The sequence below is a fragment of the Primulina tabacum genome, chromosome 10 (genome assembly GCF_025594145.1).
Source record: "Primulina tabacum isolate GXHZ01 chromosome 10, ASM2559414v2, whole genome shotgun sequence".
NCBI classification, from domain to species: domain Eukaryota; kingdom Viridiplantae; phylum Streptophyta; class Magnoliopsida; order Lamiales; family Gesneriaceae; genus Primulina; species Primulina tabacum.
This window is the reverse complement of record NC_134559.1, coordinates 17,099,173-17,111,581: the sequence shown is the minus strand read 5'-3', so window position 1 is coordinate 17,111,581 and position 12,409 is coordinate 17,099,173. Positions and strand designations below refer to the sequence as shown.

At 42.6% G+C, this 12,409-nt stretch overlaps 9 non-coding genes and 5 pseudogenes across 9 annotated transcripts; all 14 read right to left on the bottom strand.

Moving 5' to 3' along the window:
• Window positions 1-162: 162 nt before the first annotated feature.
• Window positions 163-281, bottom strand: LOC142514644 (5S ribosomal RNA). Its single transcript, XR_012810529.1, has one exon. It is a non-coding gene; the product is annotated as a 5S ribosomal RNA (ribosomal RNA).
• Window positions 282-1,784: 1,503 nt separating this feature from the next.
• Window positions 1,785-1,903, bottom strand: LOC142515364 (5S ribosomal RNA). The gene has a single exon (XR_012811214.1). It is a non-coding gene; the product is annotated as a 5S ribosomal RNA (ribosomal RNA).
• Window positions 1,904-2,589: 686 nt separating this feature from the next.
• Window positions 2,590-2,708, bottom strand: LOC142510055 (5S ribosomal RNA). Its single transcript, XR_012808193.1, has one exon. It is a non-coding gene; the product is annotated as a 5S ribosomal RNA (ribosomal RNA).
• A 619-nt stretch (window positions 2,709-3,327) lies between these two features.
• LOC142510419 (5S ribosomal RNA) lies at window positions 3,328-3,447 on the bottom strand. Its single transcript, XR_012808530.1, has one exon. It is a non-coding gene; the product is annotated as a 5S ribosomal RNA (ribosomal RNA).
• Window positions 3,448-4,895: 1,448 nt separating this feature from the next.
• Window positions 4,896-5,013, bottom strand: LOC142515405 (5S ribosomal RNA). Its single transcript, XR_012811252.1, has one exon. It is a non-coding gene; the product is annotated as a 5S ribosomal RNA (ribosomal RNA).
• Window positions 5,014-5,694: 681 nt separating this feature from the next.
• LOC142512440 (5S ribosomal RNA) lies at window positions 5,695-5,813 on the bottom strand (annotated as a pseudogene).
• Window positions 5,814-6,493: 680 nt separating this feature from the next.
• Window positions 6,494-6,611, bottom strand: LOC142511219 (5S ribosomal RNA; annotated as a pseudogene).
• A 683-nt stretch (window positions 6,612-7,294) lies between these two features.
• On the bottom strand, window positions 7,295-7,413 carry LOC142510810 (5S ribosomal RNA; annotated as a pseudogene).
• A 684-nt stretch (window positions 7,414-8,097) lies between these two features.
• LOC142514206 (5S ribosomal RNA) lies at window positions 8,098-8,216 on the bottom strand. Its single transcript, XR_012810112.1, has one exon. It is a non-coding gene; the product is annotated as a 5S ribosomal RNA (ribosomal RNA).
• Window positions 8,217-8,900: 684 nt separating this feature from the next.
• Window positions 8,901-9,019, bottom strand: LOC142510477 (5S ribosomal RNA). The gene has a single exon (XR_012808587.1). It is a non-coding gene; the product is annotated as a 5S ribosomal RNA (ribosomal RNA).
• Window positions 9,020-9,640: 621 nt separating this feature from the next.
• Window positions 9,641-9,759, bottom strand: LOC142514274 (5S ribosomal RNA). Its single transcript, XR_012810175.1, has one exon. It is a non-coding gene; the product is annotated as a 5S ribosomal RNA (ribosomal RNA).
• A 684-nt stretch (window positions 9,760-10,443) lies between these two features.
• Window positions 10,444-10,562, bottom strand: LOC142515110 (5S ribosomal RNA). The gene has a single exon (XR_012810970.1). It is a non-coding gene; the product is annotated as a 5S ribosomal RNA (ribosomal RNA).
• Window positions 10,563-11,243: 681 nt separating this feature from the next.
• LOC142512542 (5S ribosomal RNA) lies at window positions 11,244-11,362 on the bottom strand (annotated as a pseudogene).
• Window positions 11,363-12,042: 680 nt separating this feature from the next.
• Window positions 12,043-12,160, bottom strand: LOC142511218 (5S ribosomal RNA; annotated as a pseudogene).
• Window positions 12,161-12,409: the final 249 nt, after the last annotated feature.

Genomic DNA, 12,409 nt, shown 5'->3' with positions numbered 1-12,409 from the left:
GTTTGCCCGTTTACAATCAAATTAGGCTACAATTTTGTCCAAATCCGGCAGAGCCCAAGCTACGTTGATTTCACATGTCTTATCTGGTGCTGATCGATATTCAGATAATTTGAGCCGAAAATCGTCTGTCAACAAGTAATCAAAAATAGAAAAACACGAAAAAGAGTGCAACACGAGGACTTCCCAGGGGGTCACCCATCCGAGTACTGTTCTCGCCCAAGCACCCTTAACTTCGGAGTTCTGATGGGATCCGGTGCATTAGTGCTGGTATGATCGAACCCGACATTGAGTGGGATGTTTATTCTTATATCCCTCGAGTACGTGTGGCGCGGGCGACGATGGACAACACGTGGCACTGCTCTCGCCCAATCAGAACCATGAAGTTAAGCGTTCTTGTGCGATGACAGAGCTAGGATGGATGACCTCCCTGGGAAGTCCTCGTGTCGCTACCGTTTACGTAAATTATAGCTAAAACAGTCGAAATAATTGTTTTTAATGAGTTAACTGTCTCCGGAGTAATCTGCGTCATACCCTTCCGCACAGAATCCGCTCACGACAACAAAAATAGCTAAATGTTCCCAGAAAATAGAAAAAAAAATAAGAAGAAGAAAATAGCAAATGTAAAGCTATTAGCCTGGGATACGATAAAATGGAACTGGAATCGAATTTCGGACTTCCCAAATGGATTTCTCGAGGAAACGGAAGTTTAACAGAAGCGGAAAATCGCAAATTAGACGGTCTTAGAGAATGAATTCAGCTAAAATCTCAGCAGCTCATTGCGTAGTAACGAGTCTCGTTCGTTTGCCCGTTTACAATCAAATTAGCCTACAATTTTGTCTAAATCTGGCAGTTAGGGGTGGGCATAAAACCCGAAAAACCGAAAAAACCGACTGAACCGAATAATTCGGTTTAAATGGTTTGGTTTTATCGGTTTTTCGGTTGGTTATGGTTTTAAAATTTATGAAGTTCGGTTTTTCGGTTCGGTTTTCGGTTTTAATCCTCCAAAAAACCGAAAAACCAAACCGGCCATATTATTGTTAAATAGAATATTTTTATGTATAATGGGCTATATTATTGTTAAGTATAAGACTTTTTATATATAATGGGCTTATTAAGATTTAGGAACTTAGTATCATTAACCCTCAATTTTTCAATCCGATCGTTTTCTCTTCTTTCTCACCACTCACAATTCGACGTTTTCTCTTTTTTTTCTGTATATATTTCTTTAATGTTTTCGTAAGATTATTTGTGTCCATTCGACCTGGTTGACACTTTGTTATCATTCTTATTACTGAATATTCCGTTGGATTCATGCATTTTTCGCGTTTACATGATTAATTAGTTATATATTGTTATTATATTCGTATGACATGTTTGTACACAATACATGTTATATATATTTATATATATATGTATATAAGATTAAGTCTCACAAATTAAATATTTGAAAAATACTATGATTTAGATTTTAAAGGCTTAAAGTGACATATAATTTTATTTCTCAACAAATTTTAGCTAACCGTATATAACCGGCCGTATAAACCGAACCGTATTACAAAAAAAACAGAACCGAACCGTAATAAATCGAAAACCGAAAAAACCAAAAACCGAAAAACCGAACCGTTGTAGAGTAAAACCGGACCAAACTGACCGTTGCCCACCCCTACCGACAGTGCCCGAGCTACGTTGATTTAACATGTCTTATCTGCTCTCGATCGTGATTCAGACGATTTGAGACGAAAATCGTCTGTCAAAAAGTAATCAAAAATAGAAAAACACGAAAAATGGTGCAACACGAGGACTTCCCAGGGGGTCACCGATCCTAGTACTGCTCTCGCCCAAGCACGCTTAACTTCGGAGTTCTGATGAGATCCGGTGCATTAGTGCTGGTATGATCGCACCCGACATTGAGTGGGATGTTTATTCTTATATCCCTCAAGTTCGTGTGGCGCGGGCGGCGATGGACAACACGCGGCGCTGCTCTCGCCCAATCAGAACCATGAAGTTAAGCGTTCTGGCGCGATGGCAGAGCTAGGATGTGTGACCTCCCTAGGAAGTCCTCGTGTCGCGACCCTTTACGTAAATTATGGATAAAACAATCGAAATAATTGTTTTTAATGAGTTAAACGTCTCCGACGTAATCTGCGTCATACCCTTCCGCACAGAACTGGCTCACGAAAACAAAAATCACTAAATGTTCCCAGAAAATAGAAAAAAAAAAAGAAGAAGAAGAAAATAGCAAATGTAAAGCTATTATTATGCCTGGGATACGATAAAATGGAACTGGAATCGAATTTTGGACTTCCTAAGCGGATTTCTCGAGGAAACGAAAGTTTAACAGAAGCGAAAAATCGCAAATTAGAGGGTCTTAGAGAAGGAATTCGGCTAAAATCTCAGCTGCTCATTGCGGAGTAACGAGTCTCGTTCGTTTGCCCGTTTACAATCAAATTAGCCTACAATTTTGTCTAAATCCGGCAGTTACCGAGCTACGTTGATTTCATATTTCTTATCTGCTCCCGATCGAGATTCATATGATTTGAGCCGAAAATCGTCTGTCAACAAGTAATCAAAAATAGAAAAACACGAAAAGGGGTGCAACACAATGACTTACCAGGGGGTCACCCATCCTAGTACTGCTCTCGCCAAAGCACGCTTATCTTCGGAGTTCTGATGGGATCCGGTGCATTAGTGTTGGTATGATCGCACCCGACATTGATTGGGATGTTTATTCTTATATACCTCGAGTACGTGTTGAGCGGGCGGCAATGGACAACACCCGGCACTGCTCTCGCCCAATTAGAACCATGAAGTTAAGCATTCTGGCACGATGACAGAGCTAGGATGGGTGACCTCCCTGCGAAGTCCTCGTGTCGCGACCGTCTCCGGAGTAATCTGCGTCATACCCTTTCGCACAGAACCGGCTCACGACAACAAAAATCGCTAAATGTTCCAAGAAAATAGAAAAAAATAAGAAGAAAAAAATAGCGAATGTAAAGCTATTATTATGCCTGGGATACGATAAAATGGAACGGAATCGAATTTCGGACTTCCTAAGATGATTTCTCGAGGAAACGAACAGAAGCGGAAAATCGCAAATTAAAGGGTCTTAGAGAAGGAATTCGGCTAAAATCTCGCCAGCTCATTGCGGGGTAACGAGTCTCATTCGTTTACCCGATTACAATCAAATTAGGCTACAATTTTGTCAAAATACGGCAGTGCCGGAGCTACGTTGATTTCACATGTCTTATCTGATCCCGATTGAGATTCTGATGATTTGAGCCAAAAATCGTATATCAACATGTAATCAAAAATAGAAAAACACGAAAATGGGTGCAAACACAAGGACTTCCCAGGGGGTCACCCATTATATTGCTGCTCTCGCCTAAGCACGCTTAACTTCGGAGTTCTGATGGGATCCGGTGCATTAGTGCTGGTATGATCGCAACCGACATTGAATGTGATGTTTATTCTTATACTACTCGAGTACGTGTGGAGCGGGCGGCGATAGACAACACGCGGCACTGCTCTCGCCCAATCAGAACCATGAAGTTAAGCGTTCTGGCGCGATGGCAGAGCTAAGATGGATGACCTCCCTGGGAAGTCCTCGTGCCGCGACCGTTTACGTAAATTATAGCTAAAACAATCGAAATAATTGTTTTTAATGAGTTAACCATCTCAGGAGTAATCTGCGTCATACCCTTCCGCACAGAACCAGCTCACGACCACAAAATTCGCTAAATGTTCCCAGAAAAGAGAAAAAAAAATAAGAGGAAGAAAATAGCGAATGTAAAGCTATTATTATCCCTGGGATACGATAAAATGGAACCAGAATCGAATTTAGGACTTCCTAAGCGGATTTCTCGAGGAAACAAAAGCTTAAAAGAAGCGGAAAATCGCAAATTAGAGGGTCTTAGAATAGGAATTCGGCTAAAATCTCGCCAGCTCATTGCGGAGTAATGAGTCTCGTTCGTTAGCCCGTTTACAATCAAATTAGCCTACAATTTTGTCCAAATCCGGCAGTGCCTGAGCTACGTTTATTTCACATGTCTTATCTGGTCACGATCGAGATTCAGATGATTTGAGCCAAAAATTGTCTGTCAACAAGTAATCAAAAATAGAAAAACACGAAAAGAGATGCAACACGAGGACTTCCCAGGCGGTCACCATCCTAGTACGGGTCTCACCCAACATTAGTGCTGGTATGATCGCACACGACATTTAGTGGGATGTTTATTCTTATATCCCTCGAGTACGTGTGGAGCGGGCGGCGATGGACAACACGCGGCACTGCTCTCGCCCAATCAGAACCATGAAGTTAAGCATTCTGGCGCGATGGCAGAGCTAGGATGGTTGACCTCCCTGGGAAGTACTCGTGTCGCGACCGTTTATGTAAATTATAGCTAAAACAGTCAAAATAATTGTTTTTAATGAGTTAGCTCTCACCGGAGTAATCTGCGTCATACCCTTCCGCACATAACCGGCTCACGACCACAAAAATTGCTAAATTTTCCAAGAAAATAGGAAAAAAATAAGAAGAATAAATAGCGAGTGTAAAGATATTATTATGCCTGAGATACGATAAAATGGAACCGGAATCGAATTTAGGACTTTCTAAGCGGATTTCTCGAGGAAACGGAAGCTTAAAAGAAGCGGAAAATCGCAAATTAGAGGGTCTTAGAGAAGGAATTCGGCTAAAATCTCGCTAGCTCATTGCGGAGTAATGAGTCTCGTTCGTTTGCCCGTTTACAATCAAATTAGCCTACAATTTTGTCCAAATCCGGCAGTGCCCGAGCTATGTTAATTTCTTATGTCTTGTCTGGTCCCGATCGTGATTCAGATGACTTGAGCCGAAAATTGTCTATCAACAAGTAATGAAAAATAGAAAAACACGAAAAGGGATGCAACACGAGGACTTCCCAGGGGTCACCTATCCTAGTACTACTCTCGCCCAAGCACGCTTAACTTCGGAGTTCTGATGGGATCCAGTGCATTAGTACTGGTATGATCGCAACCGACAATGAGTGGGATGTTTATTCTTATATCCCTCGAATACGTGTCGCGCGAGCGGCGATGGACAACACGCGGCACTGCTCTCGCCCAATCAGAAACATGAAGTTAAGCGTTCTGGCGCGATGGCATTGCTAGGATGGGTGACCTCCCTGGGAAGTCCTCGTGTCGCGACCGTTTACGTAAATTAATGCTAAAAAAGTCGAAATAATTGTTTTTAATGACTTAACAGTCTCCGGAATAATCTTCGTTATACCCTTCCGCACAGAACCGGCATACGACCACAAAATTCGCTAAATGTTCCTAGAAAATAGAAAAAAAAAGAAGAAGAAAATAGAGAATGTAAAGCTATTATTATGCCTGGGATACGATAAAATGGAACCAGAATCGAATTTAGGACTTCCTAAGTGGATTTCTCGAGGAAACAGATGCTTAACAAAAGCGGAAAATCGCAAATTAGAGGGTCTTAGAGAAGGAATTCGGCTAAAATCTCGCCAGCTCATTGCGAAATAATGAGTCTCGTTCGTTTGCCCGTTTACAATCAAATTAGCCTACAATTTTGTCAAAATCCGGCAGTGCCTGAGCTACTTCGATTTCACATGTCTTATCTGGTCCCGATCGAGATTCAGATGATTTAAGCCGAAAATCGTCTGTCAACAAGTAATCAAAAATAGAAAAACACGAAAAGGGATGCAACACGAGGACTTCCCAGGCGATCACCATCCTAGTACGGGTCTCACCCAAGCATGCTTAAACTTCGGAGTTCTGATGGGATCCGGTGCATTAGTGGTGATATGATCGCACCCGACATTTAGTGGGATGTTTATTCTTATATCCCTCGAGTACGTGTGGAGCGGGCGGCGATGGACAACACGCGGCACTTCTCTCACCCAATCAGAACCATGAAGTTAAGCATTCTGGCGCGATGGCAGAGCTAGGATGGTTGACCTCCCTGGGAAGTAATCGTGTCGCGACCGTTTAAGTAAATTATGGCTAGAATAGTCGAAATAATTGTCTTTAATGAGTTAACCATCTCCGGAGTATTCTGCGTCATACCCTTCCGCTCAGAACCGGCTCACGACAACGAAAATCTCTAAATGTTTCCAGAAATTAGAAAAAAAAGGAAGAATAAAATAGCGAATGTAAAGCTATTATTATGCATGGGATACGATAAAATGGAATCAGAATCAAATTTCGAACTTCCTAAGCGGATTTATCGAGGAAACGGAAGCTTAACAGAAGCGAAAAATCGCAAATTAGAGGGTCTTAGAGAAGGAATTCAGCTAAAATCTCGCCAGCTCATTGCGGAGTAACGAGTCTCGTTCGTTTGCCCGTTTTAAATCAAATTAGGCTACTATTTGTCAAAATCCGGCAGTTCACGAGCTACGTTGTTTTCACATGTCTTATCTGGTCCCGATCGAGATTCAGATGATTTGAGCCGAAAATCATCTGTCAACAAGTAATCAAAAATAGAAAAACACGAAAAGAGGTGCAACACGAGGAGTTCCCCGGGGGTCACCATCCTAGCACTGCTCTCGCCCAAGCACGTTTAACTTCGGAGTTTTGATGAGATCCGGTGCATTAGTTCTGGTATGATCGCACCCGACATTGAGTGGGATTTTTATTCTTATATCTCTCGAGTACATGTGGAGCGGGCGGCGATGGACAACACGCGGCACTGCTCTCGCCCAATCAGAACCATGAAGTTAAGCTTTCTGGCGCGATGGAAGAGCTAGGATGGGTGACCTCCCTGGGAAGTCCGCGTGCCGCGAATGTTTACGTAAATTATAGCTAAAACAGTTGAAATAATTGTTTTTAATGAGTTAAGCATCTCCGGAGTAATATGCATCATACCCTTCCGCACAGAACCGGCTCACGACAACAAAAATCGCTAAACGTTCCCAGAAAATAGAAAAAAAATAAGAAGAAGAAAATAGCGAATGTAAATCTATTATTATGCCTGAGATACGATAAAATGGAACCAAAATCGATTTTCGGACTTCCTAAACAGATTTCTCGAGGAAACGGAAGCTTAACAGAAGCGGAAAATCACAAATTACAGGGTCTTAGAGAAAGAATTTGTCTAAAATCTCGCCAGCTCATTGCGGAGTAATGAGTCTCGTTCGTTTGCATGTTTACAACGAAATTAGTCTACAATTTTGTCCAAATCCGGTAGTGCCCGAGTTACGTTTATTTCACATGTATTATCTGGTCCCGATCGAGATTCTGATGATTTGAGCCGAAAATCGTCTATCAACAAGTAATCAAATATAGAAAAACACGAAAAGGGGTGCAACACTAGGACTTCCCAGGGGGTCACCCATTCTAGCACTGCTCTCGCCAAAGCACGCTTAACTTCGGGGTTCTGATTGGATCCGGTGCATTAGTGCTGGTTTGATCGCACCCGACATTGAGTGGGATGTTTATTCTTATATCACTCGAGTACGTGTGGCGCGGGCGGCGATGGACAACATGCGGCACTGCTCTCTCCCAATCAGACTGAAGAAGTTAAGCGTTCTGGCGCGATGGCAGAACTAGGATGGGTGACCTCCCTGGGAAGTCTTCGTGTCGCGACCGTTTACGTAAATTATAGCTAAAACAGTTGAAATAATTATTTTTAATGAGTAAACCGTCTCCGGAGTAATCTGCGTCATACCCTTCCGCATAGAACCGGCTCACGACAACAAAAATCGCTAAATGTTCCCAGAAAATTGAAAAATAAATAAGAAGAAAAAAATAGCGAATGTAAAGCTATTATTATGCCTGAGATACGATAAAATGGAACCGGAATCGAATTTCGGACTTTCTAAACGGATTTCTCGAGGAAACAGAAGCTTAACAGAAGCGGAAAATCACAAATTAGAGGGTCTTAGAGAAGTAATTCGTCTAAAATCTCGGCAGCTCATTGCGGACTAATGAGTCTCGTTCGTTTACCCGTTTACAATGAAATTATGCTACAATTTTGTCCAAATCTGGCAGTGCCCGAGTTACATTGATTTCAAATGTCTTATCTGGTCCCGATCGAGATTCAGATGATTTGAGCCGAAAATCGTCTATAAACAAGTAATCAAAAATAGAAAAACACGGAAAGGGGTGCAACACGAGGACTTCCTGGGGGGTCACCCATCCTAGCACTGCTCTCGCCCAAGCACGCTTAACTTCGGAGTTCTGATGGGATCCGGTGCATTAATGCTGGTATGATCGCACCCGACATTGAGTGGGATGTTTATTCTTATATCACTCGAGTACGTGTGGAGCGAGCGACGATGGACAACACGCGGCACTGCTCTCGCCCAATCAGAACCATATAGTTAAGCATTCAGGCGCGACAGCAGAGCTAGGATGGGTGACCTCCCTGGGAAGTCCGCGTGTCGCGACCGTTTACGTAAATTATGGCTAAAACAGTCGAAATAATTGTTTTTAATGAGTTAACCATCTCCGTAGTAATCTGCGTCATACCCTTCCGCACAGAACCGGCTCACGACAACAAAAATTGCTAAATGTTCTTTGAAAATAGAAAAAAAAATAAGAAGAAGAAAATAGCGAATGTAAAGCTATTATCATGCCTGAGATACGATAAAATGGAACCGGAATCAAATTTCGAACTTCCTAAGCGGATTTATCGAGGAAACGGAAACTTAATAGAAGCGGAAAATCAAAAATTAGAGGGTCTTAGAGAAGGAATTCGGCTAAAATCTCGCCAGCTCAATGGTGAGTAATGAGTCTCGTTCGTTTCTCTGTTTACAATCAATTTAGACTACAATTTTGTCAAAATCCGGTAGTGCCCGAGCTACGTTAATTTTACATGTCTTATCTGGTCTCGATCGAGATTCAGATGGTTTGAGCCAAAAATCATCTGTCAACAAGTAATCAAAAATAGAAAAACACGAAAAGGGGTGCAACACGAGGACTTCCAAGGGGGTCGCCCATCCTAGTTCTGCTCTCGCCCACTCACACTTAACTTCGGAGTTCTGATGGGATCCGGTGCATTATTACTGGTATGATCGCACCCGACATTGAGTAGGATGTTTATTCTTATATCCCTCGAATATGTATGGCGCGGGCGGCGATGGACAACATGCAGCACTGCTCTCTCCCAATCAGAACCATGAGGATGGCTGACCTCCCTGAGAACTCCCCGTGCCGCGACCGTTTACTTAAAATATAGCTAAAACAGTCAAAATAATTGTTTTTAATGAGTTAACCGTCTTCGGAGTAATCTGCGTCATACCCTTCCGGACAAAATCGGCTCACGACAACAAAAATCACTAAATGTTCACAGAAAATTGAAAAAAAATAAGAAGAACAAAATAGCGAATGTAAAGCTATTATTATGCCCGGAATACGATAAAATGGAACCGGAATCGAATTTCAGTACTTCCTAAACAGATTTCTCGAGGAAACGGAAGCTTAACAGAAGCAGAAAATCGAAAATTAGAGTGTCTTAGAGAAGGAATTTGGCTAAAATCTCGCCAGCTCATTGCGGAGTAATGAGTCTCGTTCGTTTGCCCGTTTACAATCGAATTAGTCTACAATTTTTTCCAAATCCGGCAGTTCTTGAGCTACGTTGATTTCACATGTCTTATCTGGTTCCGATCAAGATTCTGATGGTTTGAGCCGAAAATTTTCCCGTGGGGTGCAACACAAGGACTTCCCGTGGGGTCACCCATCCTAGTACTGCTCTCGCCCAAACGCGCTTAACTTCGGAGTTCTGATGGGATCCGGTGCATTAGTGCTGGTATGATCGCACCCGACATTGAGTGTGATGTTTATTCTTATATCTCTCGAGTACGTGTGGAGCGGGCGGCGATGGACAACACGCGGCATTGCTCTCGCCCAATCAGAACCATGAAGTTAAGCATTCTGGCGCGATGGTAGAGCTATGATGGGTGACTTCCCTAGGAAGTTCGCGTGTCGCGACCGTTTATGTAAATTATGGCTAAAACAATCGAAATAATAGTTTTTAAAGAGTTAAGCATCTCCGGAGTAATCTATGTCATACCCTTCCGCACAGAACCGGCTCACGACAACAAAAATCGCTAAATGTTCCCAGAAAATTGAAAAAAAAATAAGAAGAAGAAAATAGCGAATGTAAAACTATTATTATGCCTGAGATACGATAAAATGGAACCGGAATCGAATTTCGAACTTCCTAAGTGGATTTTTCGAGGAAACGGAAGCTTAACAGAAGCGGAAAATCGCAAATTAGAGGGTCTTGGAGAAGGAATTCTGTAAAAATCTCGCCAGCTCATTGCGGAGTAATGAGTCTCGTTCGTTTGCCCGTTTACAATAGAATTAGCCTACAATTTTTTACAAATCCGGCAGTTCCCGAGGTACGTTGATTTCACATGTATTATCTGGTCCCGATCAAGATTCAGATGATTTGAGCCGAAAATCGTCTGTCAACAAGTAATAAAAAATAGAAAAACACGAAAAGGGGTGCAACACAAGGACTTCCCATTGGGTCACCCATCCTAGTACTGCTCTCGCCCAAACACGCTTAACTTCGGAGTTCTGATGGGATCCGGTGCATTAGTACTGGTATGATCGCAACCGACAATGAGTGGGATGTTTATTCTTATATCCCTCGAATACGTGTCGCGCGAGCGGCGATGGACAACACGCGGCACTGCTCTCGCCCAATCAGAAACATGAAGTTAAGCGTTCTGGCGCGATGGCATTGCTAGGATGGGTGACCTCCCTGGGAAGTCCTCGTGTCGCGACCGTTTACGTAAATTAATGCTAAAAAAGTCGAAATAATTGTTTTTAATGACTTAACAGTCTCCGGAATAATCTTCGTTATACCCTTCCGCACAGAACCGGCATACGACCACAAAATTCGCTAAATGTTCCTAGAAAATAGAAAAAAAAAGAAGAAGAAAATAGAGAATGTAAAGCTATTATTATGCCTGGGATACGATAAAATGGAACCAGAATCGAATTTAGGACTTCCTAAGTGGATTTCTCGAGGAAACAGATGCTTAACAAAAGCGGAAAATCGCAAATTAGAGGGTCTTAGAGAAGGAATTCGGCTAAAATCTCGCCAGCTCATTGCGGAGTAATGAGTCTCGTTCGTTTGCCCGTTTACAATCAAATTAGCCTACAATTTTGTCAAAATCCGGCAGTGCCTGAGCTACTTCGATTTCACATGTCTTATCTGGTCCCGATCGAGATTCAGATGATTTAAGCCGAAAATCGTCTGTCAACAAGTAATCAAAAATAGAAAAACACGAAAAGGGATGCAACACGAGGACTTCCCAGGCGATCACCATCCTAGTACGGGTCTCACCCAAGCATGCTTAAACTACGGAGTTCTGATGGGATCCGGTGCATTAGTGGTGATATGATCGCACCCGACATTTAGTGGGATGTTTATTCTTATATCCCTCGAGTACGTGTGGAGCGGGCGGCGATGGACAACACGCGGCACTTCTCTCACCCAATCAGAACCATGAAGTTAAGCATTCTGGCGCGATGGCAGAGCTAGGATGGTTGACCTCCCTGGGAAGTAATCGTGTCGCGACCGTTTAAGTAAATTATGGCTAGAATAGTCGAAATAATTGTCTTTAATGAGTTAACCATCTCCGGAGTATTCTGCGTCATACCCTTCCGCTCAGAACCGGCTCACGACAACGAAAATCTCTAAATGTTTCCAGAAATTAGAAAAAAAAGGAAGAATAAAATAGCGAATGTAAAGCTATTATTATGCATGGGATACGATAAAATGGAATCAGAATCAAATTTCGAACTTCCTAAGCGGATTTATCGAGGAAACGGAAGCTTAACAGAAGCGAAAAATCGCAAATTAGAGGGTCTTAGAGAAGGAATTCAGCTAAAATCTCGCCAGCTCATTGCGGAGTAACGAGTCTCGTTCGTTTGCCCGTTTTAAATCAAATTAGGCTACTATTTGTCAAAATCCGGCAGTTCACGAGCTACGTTGTTTTCACATGTCTTATCTGGTCCCGATCGAGATTCAGATGATTTGAGCCGAAAATCATCTGTCAACAAGTAATCAAAAATAGAAAAACACGAAAAGAGGTGCAACACGAGGAGTTCCCCGGGGGTCACCATCCTAGCACTGCTCTCGCCCAAGCACGTTTAACTTCGGAGTTTTGATGAGATCCGGTGCATTAGTTCTGGTATGATCGCACCCGACATTGAGTGGGATTTTTATTCTTATATCTCTCGAGTACGTGTGGAGCGGGCGGCGATGGACAACACGCGGCACTGCTCTCGCCCAATCAGAACCATGAAGTTAAGCTTTCTGGCGCGATGGAAGAGCTAGGATGGGTGACCTCCCTGGGAAGTCCGCGTGCCGCGAATGTTTACGTAAATTATAGCTAAAACAGTTGAAATAATTGTTTTTAATGAGTTAAGCATCTCCGGAGTAATATGCATCATA